The sequence below is a fragment of the Gavia stellata genome, chromosome 3, assembly GCF_030936135.1.
Source record: "Gavia stellata isolate bGavSte3 chromosome 3, bGavSte3.hap2, whole genome shotgun sequence".
Taxonomy (NCBI): Eukaryota; Metazoa; Chordata; class Aves; order Gaviiformes; family Gaviidae; genus Gavia; species Gavia stellata.
The window spans coordinates 46,682,806-46,700,135 of record NC_082596.1 but is presented as its reverse complement, the minus strand read 5'-3'; the positions used below and the strand labels follow the sequence as shown (position 1 = coordinate 46,700,135).

General features: G+C 38.1%; 4 non-coding genes across 4 annotated transcripts; 1 reads left to right on the top strand and 3 right to left on the bottom strand.

Moving 5' to 3' along the window:
- Positions 1–3,277: 3,277 nt before the first annotated feature.
- On the bottom strand, positions 3,278–3,350 carry TRNAA-AGC (transfer RNA alanine (anticodon AGC)). The gene has a single exon. It is a non-coding gene; the product is annotated as a tRNA-Ala (tRNA).
- A 518-nt stretch (positions 3,351–3,868) lies between these two features.
- On the bottom strand, positions 3,869–3,941 carry TRNAA-AGC (transfer RNA alanine (anticodon AGC)). Its single transcript has one exon. It is a non-coding gene; the product is annotated as a tRNA-Ala (tRNA).
- A 2,237-nt stretch (positions 3,942–6,178) lies between these two features.
- Positions 6,179–6,251, top strand: TRNAA-AGC (transfer RNA alanine (anticodon AGC)). Its single transcript has one exon. It is a non-coding gene; the product is annotated as a tRNA-Ala (tRNA).
- Positions 6,252–7,148: 897 nt separating this feature from the next.
- On the bottom strand, positions 7,149–7,221 carry TRNAA-AGC (transfer RNA alanine (anticodon AGC)). Its single transcript has one exon. It is a non-coding gene; the product is annotated as a tRNA-Ala (tRNA).
- Between the last annotated feature and the right edge of the window lie 10,109 nt (positions 7,222–17,330).

Genomic DNA, 17,330 nt, shown 5'->3' with positions numbered 1-17,330 from the left:
TCTGTAAAATAAAATTCCAAACTCCCTTAAATACCAGGATCATAGACTGTCTAGTGGCACTTGTCTTTCTTACAGGATCTTATTTTCCTCTCTGCCATGTTACTGGTTGTTTTCTAAGCAAAATACATAACTATCTCATGACCTCTTCTTTCCTTCTCCACTGTAACATACCTTTATTTCACAGTTACTATGTGCCTTTTATGTGAGACTGACACAGTTCTAAGCTTTTTAATTTTTGAAGGCATCACTTGCATACTTTTTCCATTTACGCTGCTTGGTCCTTAAAGTATTACCTCAGTTCACAAACCTTTCTCTCCCCTGTTTTTCCACTCTCATAGCTATAACAAGACTACCCTTCCTAACAACTTGGTACCTCCTCTTATCAGACACAACAGCACCAAGAAAGTTTCTTAAATATGTTTTTGAGTTTAAGAAAGTTGATGTAGTGTTTTAAAAAAATAAACTCACAGTGATGCATCTGGCTACACCAGCAGAATTCCTCAAATTAAAATTGCCTGTCAGTATGGAAACTATTACTGTAAAATGGAAATTGAGCAGTTCGTCTACTTGCAAATTCTAAAGCATATTGAATTGTGTAGCCACAAAATTAAGTGTTCTAGGAAACAGAAGGAAGTTTTGTGTGTAAAATGGATTTCAGCTCCCTTTCAATTAAAGATGACTCTTAATTCACCATCTTCTAGTTCTTTGGTTGTTTTTTGTTTTTTAAAGTAAAATGTTTATTAGGAATTCCTCTATTTAGTGTTGAAGTGTTGACAGGGTTACTTGCAGAATAATCCCACTAGGTGGCTCTTAAAGCCTGTATGTAGCAGTTGACAGAGATAATTTGTTTTCAGTCTGTAGTCGTTTTTTGTTTTTTAAATAAGCAAGGACTGCAAGTGCCACTCTGTAATTAGATAGATACAATGGAAATGCTTGTAAACAGTCTTTTGGTTAAAAAAAAATATAATTAAAAGATCTTAACCATCCATATGCTAATTTGAAATGTACACAAGCAAAAGGAAGATGAAAGTAATTGACTTAAATTGAGAATATTTCCCTTATTCTATGCACTAGTCTCAAACTCTGTATCATAATTTACTGCTGTTATTAACCCTATGCTGTTCATAGTTATAACTAAGCTTAATCTTAAAAAAAATCAAGTTATTTAAAAGACTGGAATATGCAATCAGGGGAAAGCACTCCTGGCAGAAACTTGATACTCTTAACATCAGGAACAACATAGAAGAAAGCATTAAAGTCTTCTATACATTCTACAAAAGGCATAAAAAAATAGTTGTAAGCCTACTGGCAGAAATTATTTGTAATAAGTCACTTTGAGAGACGAGGGTTGAAGTCATCTGCTATCTTGTCTAACACTATAATGAAGCTGCTGGTGAAGTGAAACAGAATGGTACTCTTCCGTTTTTCTACCACAGAACGCAATGACCGGTTATTTGGGGAGGGCAGGGGAACCAGTATACGATAGACCAAAAAATGTCATTTGCTACCACTGTTACTGGTTTCAAAGCTAGTACTTAATTTCTCTGCAAGCACAGATTTGATCAAAAAGTGACTCCATCTAGTCATCCCCAGTTTTGTTAGGTGCTTCAGTAGGAACAGATGTAAACTCTTAAGCGAGAAACATCTGTCAAGATTATCCCCTGCCCATCATAACTGAGATAATGTACTCCTTAAGACTGTGTTCTAGTCGGCCTCATCAAACTTCAGTCTTGTTTTTGGCAGTCACTCTGGAACTGCAGTTTTATTTTCCTAGAAGGCCCCAGGACTTCCAGAATTCTCAGGAAAAGAAGAAAGTGCACTGAAGACTGCATATCAAATAGCCGATCAGGGAAGTGGGACTCTATCCCATTTTTGCAGTGTATTTATTTAATTTCATAATTAGAGCTGCTATGTAACTTGCCATCTGGATAAAGCAGTATGACTGAAGAGAGCAAGCATTTTGTATTTTTTTCTGACTTGGCAAGATCACGTGTTGTAAAAATACATGCATAGTTTACTTAAAAAGCATAGGATTCATCATCTGTGAGGTAAACTGACAGTCAGTGTGGAGGCTGTTATCCAATACTCAGTTTGCAGCCCACCTTACAATAATGTTTACAGACAGCCTAGCACCAGCTTGTATTATTTAATGCTCAGAACCAAAAAGCTAGTTAATTGTGGGTTGTAAGGTTTTGAGAGTACAGTTCATCTATACAATAAACACAGAATCCCCTTGTGACTGGCATCTCTGGACTCCAAATTGATAAGGAAAACAGGCGTGTTGTATTTGCTACTATAAAAAATACTTTAGAAGTCATCATAAAATCTGAGCAGAAGACCTACCAACTGGATCAGCCATGAACAAACAGAAGATGTGAGGAAATCAGTAGGCCTTTTTGCACACTGTAAGGTGTTTAGTCAACATTCAAGACACAGCAGATTTAGCAGCACTGGTCACCAAGATCTAAAAAGCTGCACTTGCTGTGTAGCTGCTTCTAGAAGGGCCAGGGGGAAGCACACCATAAGGAAACATACAACATCTGGAAAAGGATCAGAAGAAACTAAAAAGGTGTTAGGGGAAGTCAGTGAATCAGTTAGATGGTTGAGGTTATCCCTGAAGCTCTAACCCAAGCGTGGCAGGCATTAGCCTCTCAAAAGCAGCTCTGCAAAAACAGAAGTAGGAGAGAAGGCTAAGGAGCTCAATTATAACCTGCACACAGGCCATAGCTAAAAGACACAGCAGCTGTAGTGTGATTTCTAGGATACAGACTTGGGGGGAAGGAGATGACAACTTTTACCATTAAACTTGCATTGACCAATCCAGCTCATACAACAGCTTCACAAAGATCATAAATGAAAAGAAGATCCTATATTTCTGGACAGAGACCAGAATGGGCAGTTGGGGAAGAACAAGCATTCCTGAACTGCTGTTTTCCACTGTCTGATCAAACTATATCCTAGTTGGACAAGTGGAGAAAAGACATGCTGGTTCAGGTCTCTAACCATCATTCATCCACTGTTTTTCATAAAGCCTGGAAAAACATCACATTGCAGAATTCTTTTTCTGCCAAATTTGACTGAAACTGGCCAGGAAGAGTCAACAGTTATGACAGAGGATTGACATATGCAGTTATATAAGAGGGAGGGAAGGAAGGAGGGAGGAAGGAAATCAGTTTTCCCCCGATTAAAACAAAATTAGTATTTTACCGAAATAGTTATGTATTTTGTTTTTGTAGCTTCTACTTCTAGGTATAACAACTTCTGTTTAACAAAACACTGGAGAATGCGGGCATCGATCCCGCTACCTCTCGCATGCTAAGCGAGCGCTCTACCATTTGAGCTAATTCCCCCTCCTCTTATTGTTAATAGGGATCACAAAACTCTGATCTTCAAGGTGGATTTAAAATCTGCAGTTCCATACATGTAATACAGTTTTCTCTCTTGCACTGGTCTATCTATTCACAACTGAAAACACATTAAACTGCGATTCCAAAACAGGTGTCAAATAATAAATTTGTAGTATTTCATCTAGCATTTCCAAGTGAAGTAGTAAGAAACAAGACAAACCAGAAAAGACATGTTTTCTAGGTGTATAAAATAAAAAAAAAGTTTATTATTTGCAATTCCTCAGAGGAAGTACTTTTTGGCATTTGGTTTTTCTCCCCACAAAAGTCAGTTTCTATTTATTTTTTTAGAAAATATGAGTAATTTAGTATGAGTAGTAAAGCATATGGCAGCATTTAAGAAATGAACTACGTACATCTAAAAAATAGAGCTTATACCACTTAAAAATTCCAGTACAATACATGAAAACATGTTTCGTAGTTAATTAACTGTTTTTTCTCCCAGCACAAACAAAACATGAGAGTGGAGAATGCGGGCATCGATCCCGCTACCTCTCGCATGCTAAGCGAGCGCTCTACCATTTGAGCTAATTCCCCCCCACAATACTCTAGATTATCCTGTAACTATAGATTTTAATAACCACAAATGCAAACTGCCTTCCCTTTATTAACTCTGCTCCTTTATCACAGGTAATAACCCCAGGGCAGGCGTTCAGAATACTTACTAACATCTGACCTTGAGCTTGTCTATCTTTTGTCCAAGATGACAAACTCCTCGAGTAACATGATAAGGCACTTCATGCTAACTTGCATGACAAACTCACGATCTGCAGTCTTTCAGTGCCACCCAACTCGCATTAGATTTATCCTTCTTTGAAGAGGGCAGCTGCCTCTTCTGTGTTGAAGGAAGTCACATCACAGACAATGCAGTGGGACGGCTTGAAGATAACACAAAACTCGCATTTGCCCTGACGTCCCCTAAGAAGACCATCTAGAAAGCAAAAGTAAAACCTAATTAAATTAGCTTGTATCAGTTTACATTAGTGTTGCCGAAGAGATGCATCGAAGTGATCAGTGTTAAATGAAAGTATGTGGACACAAAGCTTTCACAGCTGAAATACCCTAGAGAAATGAAAAAATGGAATTAAGGTCAGGTTATTTTCAGCCATGTAGGTAAGGAAGTTCTCCCAACCGAGTGGAGAAATTAGGAAGTTTTACTCACCATCTTACATGAAAACTTAGCAATCACAACAAATTCAAGATCACAAAACAATGGGCTGTCAATTATATGAAATACACATTTTAATCACTGAAGATAGTACTATTGCAGATGTCTTTCCTCACCCTTATCTGACTTTGGCATCAAATAATCTGTTTTTCTGTGAGCTGAACTGTCCAAGCTTTAGGCCTTTCCAGTGGCAGCAGAGTGAGATTTGGGGGTGAAAAACAAGGAGAGGTAATCTGCCATTTTCATACGGACTCAGACTGCACAGGGTAGATAAAGAAAACCGTACATAGAGCTGAACCTTGTGAAATACGATATGGCAAAGATCCCAGCTGCAGACGTGCAGTGGGCCATCACTGAGCCTCAGATGTGTGCCTGTGAGAAGGACTGAAACCACTTCTGCATATTTGTTTTCCCTCTCAGGTTTACTCCAGTGACTTAGATAAAGTCAGTTACAATATACTGCAAGAAATGGTAAGAACAAATTTTTAGTTATTGCTGTGCAGAGACTGAGGTAAGGCAAGAGAATATTTAAAAACCAGGAGAATGTTTGCAGTGATACTGTGGTTTTAGTTCCACATCTTGGCCTGAATCTAGATTGTGATAGATTTGAAGTACTACCTTACTTTAGACAAGTTATAACTAGCTGATGCTTAATTTTGTAATTTATTTTCTTTTGACTGGATGCTATCATCCAGTAAGTTAAATCCATTAGAGAAAACTGCCAACGCATGTATTGTTGGATTACTGCACACGTTTTACTTTACTAGCAGAAATTAACTTTTCTGCATTTAAACAAAAAGTGAGAAATCTTTTATTCTATCATCTTCATTGCCTTTGTTGTTTAATTGTATATCAGTGTAACCACTCTCACTGTAAACTACATTTTCATTCTTTAAATCCAGAAAGCACTCCTTGATTTAATAACCTGGGAATAGAGCTTTGCTCATGTGCTTCTTACTGCAAAGCCAGTTAATATGACTACACTTGAATTTTTCTATTTCTGAAATGTTTTTAGTAACCCCATATATTTAAGATGCAATACTATTTTAACTGAATCATCAAAGTCAATACAAAAAGGTAGAAATACCTAGAATATAACTGAGGAAGATATAAATGAATACTTTCTCTCCACAAACTATGATAAACATGAACTTTTAAACCACCATATTTATCATTTACATAAAGCTAATTAGAAAAGAAAGTTGGAAAAGAAAATAAAAAGACTTGAAAAACAAGGAGAAGAATCATCTTATTGCCCTTCAGTGACTTCTAACAGTATGGTTTCTAGATTTACAAGTCTCTTGGTATCTGCATTGTAACAGAGGTAAAAAAAATTGTTCTCTCTCCTTCCTGAATAAACATTAGAGGAGGCTTTGTTCAGGAAAGTAAGTATTGTTTTATCGAAGTAACATAGCAGAAAATGCATCAGTATGCTTCTCATATGTCAAGCGAGTATTCTGACTTTTAAGCTAACAGGCTTTCCTCATAAATACAGTGATGATTCAGTGTTATTAAATAAGCAGACTGACTCAACAAAGTAATTGTATCTAAAGCAGCCAAGCTATGATCTAGCAGATGTAAACCCGCCCTTCATGTCATCAAGCACGGGGAATTAGCTCAAATGGTAGAGCGCTCGCTTAGCATGCGAGAGGTAGCGGGATCGATGCCCGCATTCTCCAGTGTTTTGAGAGAATGAGTATCTACAGTAGCATAAGATTTTCTTCCATAAATTGTTCAGGTTTGTGAAAGAAAATATATAGCTAGTAAGATATACTGTTTCATACAGCAAATAAAACAGGAAAAAAATCTGAATTAGCAGACTACATTTGTGGACTCTCTGAAAAACGATTTATTCACAAAACCGTCTAATACTAATGTTGTTATTCTGTAATACAGGAAACAAAATTCACTTCTGCCCCTTACAAGTGCACTGAATTTTAATGTGAGCATATATTTTTTTAGTTATATGAAAAGTTAGTGAAATTGTCTATAAGAAGATGTAAAAGTATGTAGCCGTCTATATAATCATTAGTTCACCATAGAATTACTGTCTCTCCAGCCACTTTGTACCTGTTGTAAGTACAATGGGCATGACACACTTGTACCTAACCTGACTTTCAAGTGAAACTCAATCTCTCACAATTTCACTCGATTTCTTCCTCAATCCATTATAAGAAAATAATTTTCACTTTTAAAAAAATGCTCATCTTCGACCAACACTAACAACTTAAATAATTCATATTGTGCATATGCTTCTTAAAACTGATTAATTTTAATCCTAACAGAACTGCTACAGAAAAATGCAACTAAATTTAAAGTAGCCCCACAATATAAGGTAGTATAAACAGGGAACTAAAATTGTATCACAGCCAAAGATCAGAAGAAACAGTGGTATCTGTCATTGTTTTTGCTGCATTCTTTAAAACCCATTAACAGGAATTAATTTCTTTTTTGGGAGGCAGTTACCCTAAAAAACAAGCCTCTTTTCCAAAACAGCGGAAAAATTACAACTCGTACCTGAAAAAAACAAGTATTGCTCACAGCAGCGATCAGAAGTAACACTTCTAAGTAGCAAATGGAGAATGCGGGCATCGATCCCGCTACCTCTCGCATGCTAAGCGAGCGCTCTACCATTTGAGCTAATTCCCCTTATAAAGAACAACTCATGTTTACTGACCATTCCTACTTTTAGGTTTCTCACTGACAGAATAACTTTCTGCAAACTATACTGAAATTTGATCTGCTGTCTCAAGTAGAAACAAAAGCTTCTCCCCAAAATCACATTGATTTTCAACCCAAACGTCACACTGGTAGCTGGGCAGTCAGAGCCCACTGCCTGAGTTCTAATCCTCTACCAAAGTTACTGGTTGGCAATAACAGAACACAATTTTCCAGTGAAATGCAGAAACAATTAGGTCTTTCTTAAAGCACACTGCTTTTGACAGCCTTAGTGGGAATTTTGCCTAACATGAAATCTGGACTCCTTGATACAACAGGACGTGTTTTTTTCAGCTGAGCTGCAACTGGATAACAGAAGGCCTGTGTTTCCAAGCAATTGCAGATTTATGTTCACACCAAAGAATTATGACTGTTTAGAGAAATCTGGATATATTTAAAGATTATATTTTTCTAAAATAGATTTTTCCTATTTGTAATCCCTAGGTGGAAGGGATGACTTTACCCAGTTCCACATTTTACAATATAATATATGCAACTGAATAAGTAGAGTTCTTTCAGTTCTTTCTCTTGTGGCAATGGAGTTTGGGCCCAAGTTACAAGAAGGGAAAAGAAAAAAAAAAAAGGCACCCAGGCAAACGGAACCCTGGGAAACAAAGTAATAGTTGACTATATCACCAGATAGACACCTACACTCACACATACGTATGAAATTCAAGAATACATAATTAAAATGTAAAAACAGATCACGACTATAATGAAAACAGCAGCTAAAATTCTGTTGAGTGGTTTCGTTTCAGTTCTGCAAGATCAGAGTCAAAAAACACAAAGAAAGCAGGGTCTCCAATATTTCTTGCTATTTGAAGTTATGTACCAGAGTCTTCTCCCTTTGAAAGTGGCATTTAGAGGGAAAAAAAAAAGTAACTGTTTATGATTTCACACTATCATAAAATGGAAATAAAGCAAGCAAAAGAGATCTACTTTGCTAGAACTGGAACATGCAGATTTGTTGACCTAATGTGACTGACATATCACAACAATCGCGTAGCAACACACTTCATGTCTTTCAGCTTCTTACCTCCTCAGTCTCTATATATTGTCATTTAACTTGGAGGATCAAAGCCATATCCAGCGTATTTAGATTTGCGCAAATAGCTGCTGATTCATTGCTGGAAATGATCATAATTTGTATATGTTATTAATCAGTGGTCAACTAACTGTTCATTAGTCAGAAAATAACACTGAAATAGATAAAAAGAAGAAATAGCAGGCAGTAATTGAAAGACAAACAATTGACTTAGTTAAAATCCTAAGAAAAGGAACCTTAGGGAATCATGTTTCTTCCCCCTGTAAAAAGAGGAAGAGGAATTTGAGTGAACCCTTCAGAAATCTTGTAATAGTCTAGGACTTACTTTGATTCTAAAAAAGAAAAAAAAAGGCAAGAGAGAATTGTGAAGTTTTATTTAATATTGTAAATGTAGTACATCTTTGCCTTTCTGGAAAAAGAGTATCTAAAATAAAATTGATTTAATTACTCCAGAAACAACTTTCTTGCAGTTTCTTTCTTGATTTACCCAAGATACTTTAAGACATATGAATCACCCTGACATATAAAGATCTTTCAATTCTCTCCTCTCCAAGGACTGTGATTTCAGAAAGTACAATAACCAAATTCCAGTCTTTGCAGGACATCTAGGTTAATACCTGAATAATATGTATTTGATTTTTTTCTATAACTGGGATTATATTTGTGTCCATGAAATAAACCAGAGTATCAAATTTTAGAAGATTTTGCTGAGCCAAGTGTTTAAAGAATACATCCTAAGTCATCCTCTGCATATACAGTTCTTGCCATATATAATTCTACAAGAATGCCTGCAGAAGTTCTCTGCAGCCAACAACTCAGTACTTAGCTGTAACCAAAAGTTACAGATTCAGAGATAGCGGAAGTTTATTAGACAGCATCAAATCCCTCAAAGTCAACCTATATGTAATCAGGCTTTAAAAATATTTGACCACCCGAACTTTAACACAGAAACAACTATTTGTATGGCATTTCCTCCAGACTCTCTCACCTGTTCAACCCTGAGAATTAAGCTCCTTGCCATTGTGCTCTTCCAACTTAGACCTGACTTTCAAATGCACTACCCCAACTTCTTTTTTTTTGTTTGTTTTTTGGCTCCAGAAGATCCCAGCGAGCATGGTATTGCGGCATTAGGACTAGCAGAATCTCAAAAAGGGAGGAAAAAAAGGTGTTAGTAGAAAAACTTTTAAAGCAGAAGATCAAGCTTACATTTGTACATGTATGAATGGTTTTACTACTGTAGAAAGTTCTAACTGTAGAAAGGGTGGGGATACTCTGTGAAGATACTTCTGGATTTCTAATGTAACACCACTCCCTCATTATTTTTCTTGCAAGTTCCGTTCACAGCATAAGACAATTTCTGAATGTGTTTTTTTCTGAACCTTTGGCTTTCTTGTCCAAGCAACCTACATCATCCTTTAGCAATACAAGTCCCTTCCTTATTCTTTTTCCCTTGCCCTTCATGGTACCTGTAACTTCTGAACACCACGTGCATAGGACTCTAAAACGTTGACAACAGATTTTAGGAACCTCACAGCACGATGTGGCTCAGAATATGCAGTGCTTCAAAAGACAGCACAGAAAACCTCTAAATAGCTTAACTAAGGGAAGCCCAAGTAGGCCTGCAGTTGCAAATTCACTTTTAAGATAAAACAACAGCAGCAGTTGATAAGACAAATCCAGCACTTTTTTTATCCAAAGGTACTCTGGGAATATTATTATTTTAGGACTAGTAAGCCAATATTCATAACAAAAGGAATTGAAAACAGAATCTTCTATAGAAGGCAGGAGAACCAAAAAGGTGAAGCAGAAGAAGCAAGTCACTATTTATCATTGACCAGAGAAAGGAGAGAGAATTCACAAGCTAGCACTCCCATTAGTTATAAATCACTAATGCTAACCTCACTTCCTGAAACTGTCAAATGCTGATGCATCCAAGATGCCAACTCCCTCACTACCTGATGAGGACCACTTGTCTAACTCCAAATCCCCGTAACAAAAGCCCCGTACACACTCCCCCATTAACAAACTCCAGTATCTTGTTACCTGCTCCCTCACTCTGATTGAAACAGCTGGCGTTGGGAAAAAATGTTTCCCCCTCTCATACTAAAACATAATCATTGTGGAAAGAAGCATCTGAAATTAATTTGTAGAAAATAATTAAGTTCTTAGAGATGGAATTATTCTGCAGATACCATACACATTTCAGCTAATGGCTGACTGAAAGCCCCACTAGTCATTATGTCTGGCAAAGTAAGCAACCTTGATACTTCTACTCTGTGTGTCTTCACATGACCAGTTGGATTTTTGCCCCAAGAGCTCTGAAACATCCAGAACTTCCTTTGCTTAGTCATAGAGTAACTAGAAACACAGCACTTAGTTATGATGAAAACATTCCAGAACACCAGAGTGACTAAATCCCACTTTCAGAAGTGACTCATTATGCTGTAGTTATGGCACTACACGTTTCAGGACACTAAAGAAACAAACTAGCTTTAAATGAGTTGGCTTGATTACTAAAAATTCCACTCAATATTTTTTCTTGGTTTAGTCAGAATGCTTTCTGCTGTCTGTGTGATTGACAAAAATAGGTGATCTAAAATCATTCGCAGACAAAAAGCATGATTTTCCTCCAAACTGGAATACGTAACTTTAAGCTTTGTATTTCAGAGCACTTAAAAAAACCCCAAAACCAACAAAAAACCAAACCAACTGTAACCCTTACAGATTTTCATTTGTGGTTGGTTTGGGTTTTTTTGCTAGCATTCTTTCAGAATAAAAATCAGCTAAGCCTTAAAAACATCTATGTTGTAAAACAAACAAGCAGAACCCTTCTAATTGTGTTTGCATTAGGCTTGCATGAACACAGCCCAGGCAGGAACAGCGTTTCAATCACGCCAGCTTTTGAATAGTAAAGCACATCTACAGGGCTTAATTAAGGGAAGCCCCAAGCAGGCTTACAACTGCACACAAACTGGCAAGTACTGCTGCCTATGAAACTTTTTAATTTGTTACTACGCACTGCTACCCTTAAGGTTTTAATACAGCAAGTTGAGAAAAATTTACTTAAAATCAAACAAAAGCCAGAACTAACTATAAATTAAGTAGTGACAAAATAACCTAAGGACAGCTACAGTATGTTCAATTCATTCTTTTAAATAGCCTAACCTTCAAGTTGATAGATTTATCATTAAAATGAAACAAATAAATATGTCTCCAGTTCTGTATCCAAATCTGTATTTAAAGCATTGAAGGAAATTTGTTCTGGACCTCAGAAATAATTTTATGGAAAATCAGTATCAAATTATGGAATTGGGCAACAAAATCAACACCCTCCTTTGGGAAAAACAAAATGAAACAAAAACCCAGTACTGTAAATCACATAAAAAGCTACACAGCAGGTCTGTCATGAGTCAGAAGAAACCCCCTCCCAGAACTCTTTCTGTTCTTAATGGCCACAATAAGAATAAAACTTTATTTGATGATGAAGATTTTATTGATTGCTTACAAAATTTGCCTCCATTTTACCACCATTCATCATTTTGTACCCAAATCACAAGACAAAAACTTGTTAAAAAAAACCAAAACAACTAACCAACCAAAAAAAAAAACCCTAGAAAGATTTGCTACTTTTAGTAATATTTGCCACTACTATTACCTTGTTTGAGGAAAATCAGTACAGTCTATCTGGGAGGTAATCTATCGGTACAAAATGCTCTAATATTGATCAAAGAATCAATGTTGGAAACAGCTTAGCCAGGCAACCTATGTAACTTCAGTTAGCATTAGCGGCCACAACAGAAGCTTGCAAGGGCCCAAATAATTCATATTAAACATGCTACTTTTGTAAGAAGTACAAAACCATAATACTCTCTGTGTGTATTTACCAGATTGGCATTTAGGTTAACCTAGAGCTACGGAGGCAGTGAGGTCAGATCTCAGCTTAGAGGGAGATCAGACTATGCTTTTGTGCTACCCTTCGGGATCTCTATCTGGAGCACACAAAAATCACCATCATGATTTCAACTCATAACATCCCAAACTTGAGAGGAAAGTTGAAGTACTGAGCAAGACATCTGACTTATCCTTCACCTTCTCTAAAAGCATCAATGGGTTTTAAATTTCTGTCCAGAAAATCATAAGGCTTCCAGATCGGCAAAGATTTCATTCTGTTTCCAGATGGGGAAACAGTAAGTCATATATTAATACAATTCTGCATTTTGGTTTCTTTTTTAGGAAAATGGCTATATTCACATCACAACTTCCTTCTGCGATTTTTTTGGAAGACCTGACATCTCTACCAACTTCATGAGGGTTTCAAAAAAGTTTCATCATCATAGGGCTCATGTACAGTGCCCTCCTTGAACTAAGATGGCAATGTAGAAAAACTGTATTATTCATTTTACGTACCATCCAGCTTCAGATACTGCTTCCAAACAAACTGTTTAATAATAGCCAAAAAAGGCTGTTACAAAAGCAGTGAGATTGACTATGCCTGAATCGAAATGGATCTGCAACCTTTGTCTTCTAAATCACCACTGTAACAATCCCAATTTTCTCCACATTCCTGATAACTCTAGAAAGGACAGGATGTGTGCTGGTTACCTGTAGAGCTCTGTGCAGGCTGCCTGGCTAATTGTCTATCACTAAACAGCACACACAGCATTTTCCTCATGTTCCTTTAGAGGCTCTGCAGAGCCATCGATTTCCACAAAACACTGCCCAATTTATTTATCTTTCAGATTTTTATCCATCTTTCACTTTTGGTGCAAAAGTTAACAGAGGTGGGAGTGACGAAGATTTCCCTAGTTCAGAAGAAGATGGAAGAAGATTAAGATTCCTACATCCTGTTGATTTTACTAAGGAACAGAACTATCTACTCACTAAATGAGAATTTCTCCAGAAAAATAGAGTAGTTTTAAGAACAGTAACCTCGTTCAAACAAGCAAAACAGAAAAAGACCCAAGGAACTGGTTATACAGAATGATCTGAAAAATATGGTTGGCTGCAATACAATGTTCAAAGATTAGAGGTTTAAGATACACAGAATTCAGTGTATGTTTAGCATCTGATTACTTAGGTCCATATGAAAATCTGAGAGCTTGTCTTTTTTCCATTTATGCACCACCATACTATACAGTCGTTTTAGAATTAGAACAGGGAAACCAGACCTATCAGTAGAAGAGCTGCATTCACTGATGAAGCTACCTGCTTAGAGTGTACTCAAAACACAGGTATAGCACAAAAACATCACAACCAAGCTGAATTAAAAACACACAAAGTTTAAGTTAGCACCCACTTCAAAAAGTTCTTCAACCCATGTTATCATCCCATTTGATTCTTCCACTTCTTTCTTGGGCTGAATGATGCACTCTGAGTGAACTCTGACTGAAAACTATCAGAAGAGAATGAAAGCAACAGCTATTAAATTTTTACTAATACAGTATAAGATTGGCTTTGTAGCAGGTGTTGAGAGCAATCAAAGAAGAGGTGGAGCGTGAGTCATGGCACCGCAGTACAGTAGTAGGAAGCGTCCCAGAAGAACCCACAAAACAACTCCCTCTCCTGAGGAGCAGCACCACCCACTGCACCTCCTCCTTCAAGCAAGCACCCCCATGACCTCAAAACTAGGCTTCGTGAGATCCACCAAGACGACCACCACAACCAGAAAACCCTGAGTAAAAAGCTACAAACACACCTCCTCCTCCGCCAGCTTTGTCTTTCCGTGGTCTCAGCCCGGACCCGCTCAAGCTGACGACAGCCTCCACGCCGCTCCCCCGCCCCGCAGGTTCCCGCCTTCCTCTCCCCTCAGGGCCCGGTCTTCCTCTGCCCTTCCCGCCCCGCCCCCCGCCCAGTGCTAGAACATTCTGCGGCGGCGCGTGCTTCCACCCTCCCTCCCCACAAGGGCCAGACGCTCCTCCTGGGCTAACTGCCTCTCCCTCCCCTTTTTTCCTTTGAATAGAGATGGCGTAGATGCGCGCCGTGAAGAGGCTGTGGTGAGAGGTTTGTTGTCCCGTGAGCAGGGAAATGCTGTAGCTCGGTCTCGTCCTTGAGGCTCTCGTTGGGATGGCGGGTAAGTCTTCAAAAGAAAGGGCTCGGCCCTATGGTGAGCCTGCCTGGTGGCCAGCCCTGATGCTCCCTCCTGAGCCACCCGGTGCTAAAATTACCTACTGTATCTTTGGGGGGAGAAGGCAGTGTTGGAAATGAGAGGATTTTGTCCTACATTTCCCAAATGTGATGGCTGTAAGTTGCAGGAATAACAGCTGAGTGTGTATGCCTTTAAATGAACGTAAATGCTTTTATCAGAATGTAAATTCATAATTAGGGTTATGTGTTTTCCCAGTTACTGCTTTGAGGGTAGAGGTTGGAAAAAGTTATTACAAATATGTGTATTGATCTGTGTTTAAGAAGAACAGAATTCTTATCTTACAGTCACATTCCTGGTAGTTTCTAGCACTTGAGAGCATGATTTCTAAATAACTTGGATGTACAATATATCTTTCTCTGTTATTTTTTTTTCTTGAAGAAAAACTTAAGATTGGTTTGCAACTGTAAAAGCTCCTGTCTTCCAAAAAAACTTGGCCTTTGAACCTTCAACACCAAACATCAGGTGAAGTGCTAGCGAGAAAAGGCGGTTTCACTAGATGGTAGGAAACCCCACTTTTCATCTGGCCTGCGAACAGGTTTGGTGAAATTGTGTAGGATAAGGTGCTCCAGCTTGCACCCTTCTTCATCAGTTCCTTGGAGTCTCTGAAAGTTTTGGGAATAACTGTTTTCCTGCACATTTATAACTTTGTTATCTTTACATATTGCTAAATATTTTTCCTGAAAAAAGTAAAAGAAGGAAAAACGGGAATTCAAAAATTTCTCTTTCAGCAGGAGCTGAACTGGTTTTCTGATGGCAAAGCTAATGCCTTTCTGTAGCTCATGAATGCCTCTTTCACTAAATGTTGTTAGTACAATTACAGCTACTTTAACATTTCTCAGATAAATAAAAGGTTATGAAAAGATGTTAATGGTATTAGATAACCTGAAACAAGATCAGCGCAGACTTTGAATTGTTTACCAGTCACTTACGATTATAGCAGCATTTGAATTGATAGTACTACCTCTAAACAACTTCTGCGAGAAAAGCTTTATTCTTCTGAAGATAAAGACAAAAATAAGGTGATTTAAAAAAAAAAAACAAACCCTTTATTTTAGAATAACAACAGCCAACCAGGAAGTTACTCAGGAATGCCTGGTCTAAATATGCTCTTTGTCATCACTGCTAAAAATGATTGACATTTACCATGGAATAATTAGTGTTGGTTAGCTACCTCACTCTAAATTCCTACAGATGATCAAGTAAGCAGGTGCTGTTAGGTGGTTGATTCTGTGTAAACAAGACTGCATGAAAAACGCACGTGCCTTACTTCGGTTGGGTTTTGTATCACAGTTTCTACTACAAATGAAATGATTGCAATAAGAAAGCTTCCCTAAGTGAGAAATATGGTTGCAGCTTTTGTAGCTTTCCTTGTAATGATCCAAGGACTTCACTGTTGGGTTGAATTTTTTCATTTAAGTTTGATTTGACAGTTATATGCAGCTGACAATGCCTTTCAAGGGTCTCCTCAAGCTTTGTGTTACCAGTAGTTGATCAGTTGTTTTAATTAACTTTTGGAAAGGAGTTTCTGAGGTACAGAAAACTATAATGTTTTCCACTCAGTTTTCAACACAGAAAACGTGCTGAATCTTCTGTGCATGTTCTAGCAGCTGCCATAGAAAAATGAATTAGTTATATGGCAAAGATCTCTCTTTACTTCACAAGTGTTACAAATACATCAATTTCATGCTGGTTTTAATCTTTAAAACATTCAATAAACATTAAAAAACTATACATAATCCTTCACTTGCCCTAAAAAAAATTCTTTTACAGGACTAGCTTTAGTATTAAAAAAAAGCATCTAACATAGCTTAAACTTACAGATGGCCATAAATCCACAGCAGCTTTATTTCTGATTATTACTCGCACTGTTCATGCTCTTAGAGCTGACAACTAACTGCATTTTTTTCTGAATGCCATTATTCTTTCTTCCCCTTCCTATTTTCTTGTGGCTGGCACTGTCAGGAAATCTGTAGCAAATCAGTGCTAAAGCATGTCAAGCGCTGAGTGAATATTGCCACATAAAGACAGTGGGCTGCTTTCACTTATTCCTACTTCGTGTTGCCACCTGCCAAAGCAACCAGCTCCAGGAACAACTGAATGCGTATATACAGTAGCTCCAAGCTATCCATCGTGTGTCAGGGCTAGCATACATAAACCAGACGATTCAGTATCACCAGAAGCTGGTAAGATGATGTGAAAACAAGCCAGGCCAGTTGGAAATTGGTCAGGTGGCAATCTTGCCTCCACCCATGCTCTGATTTGATTTCCTCTTAGCCTGGTTTAGACTTGATGGATGAGTAACACCTGCTGTTCTGCAGTCGTACTCCTCTGGACTGGGAAATGTGGCTTAACTTAGTGAAGAGTTACTGTCTGGTGTAGTGCTGACACACCACGAGAACAAGCAACTCTGTAAATGAAGTTTAAGCAACAGTCAGAATGTCACTATGAGGTAGATCATGGGTGGTATAATTCGGCTGTATGTGCAAGAGTACATAGGGCCTACAGGGAAGAGCCGGAGTGCACACCACCACGTCAAAAACTCTGCTCACCCTACAGAGAACCAGAGTCACCGTTCTCTTGCTGTGTACCTCGCTTCATACAGGGTAGCAAGCTCATGTTTCAAAGAGGTACCTGGGGGGCTTGTTAAAACAACACGGAGGGGGAAGCTGTAAAGTCAAAGGCAGCCTGGGCTTGCTTGAGCTCTTAAAAACCAGGATCGATCAGCTGCATTCAGGTGCCAGTTGTTACAAGCCCCAGCACGTCATGATTGAGCTCAAGTTTGATGCTGTTCTGCTGACTCCCTGATCTCCCACCGACTTTGATCTCGTTTCGGGTTGTGTGCTGGGTTCG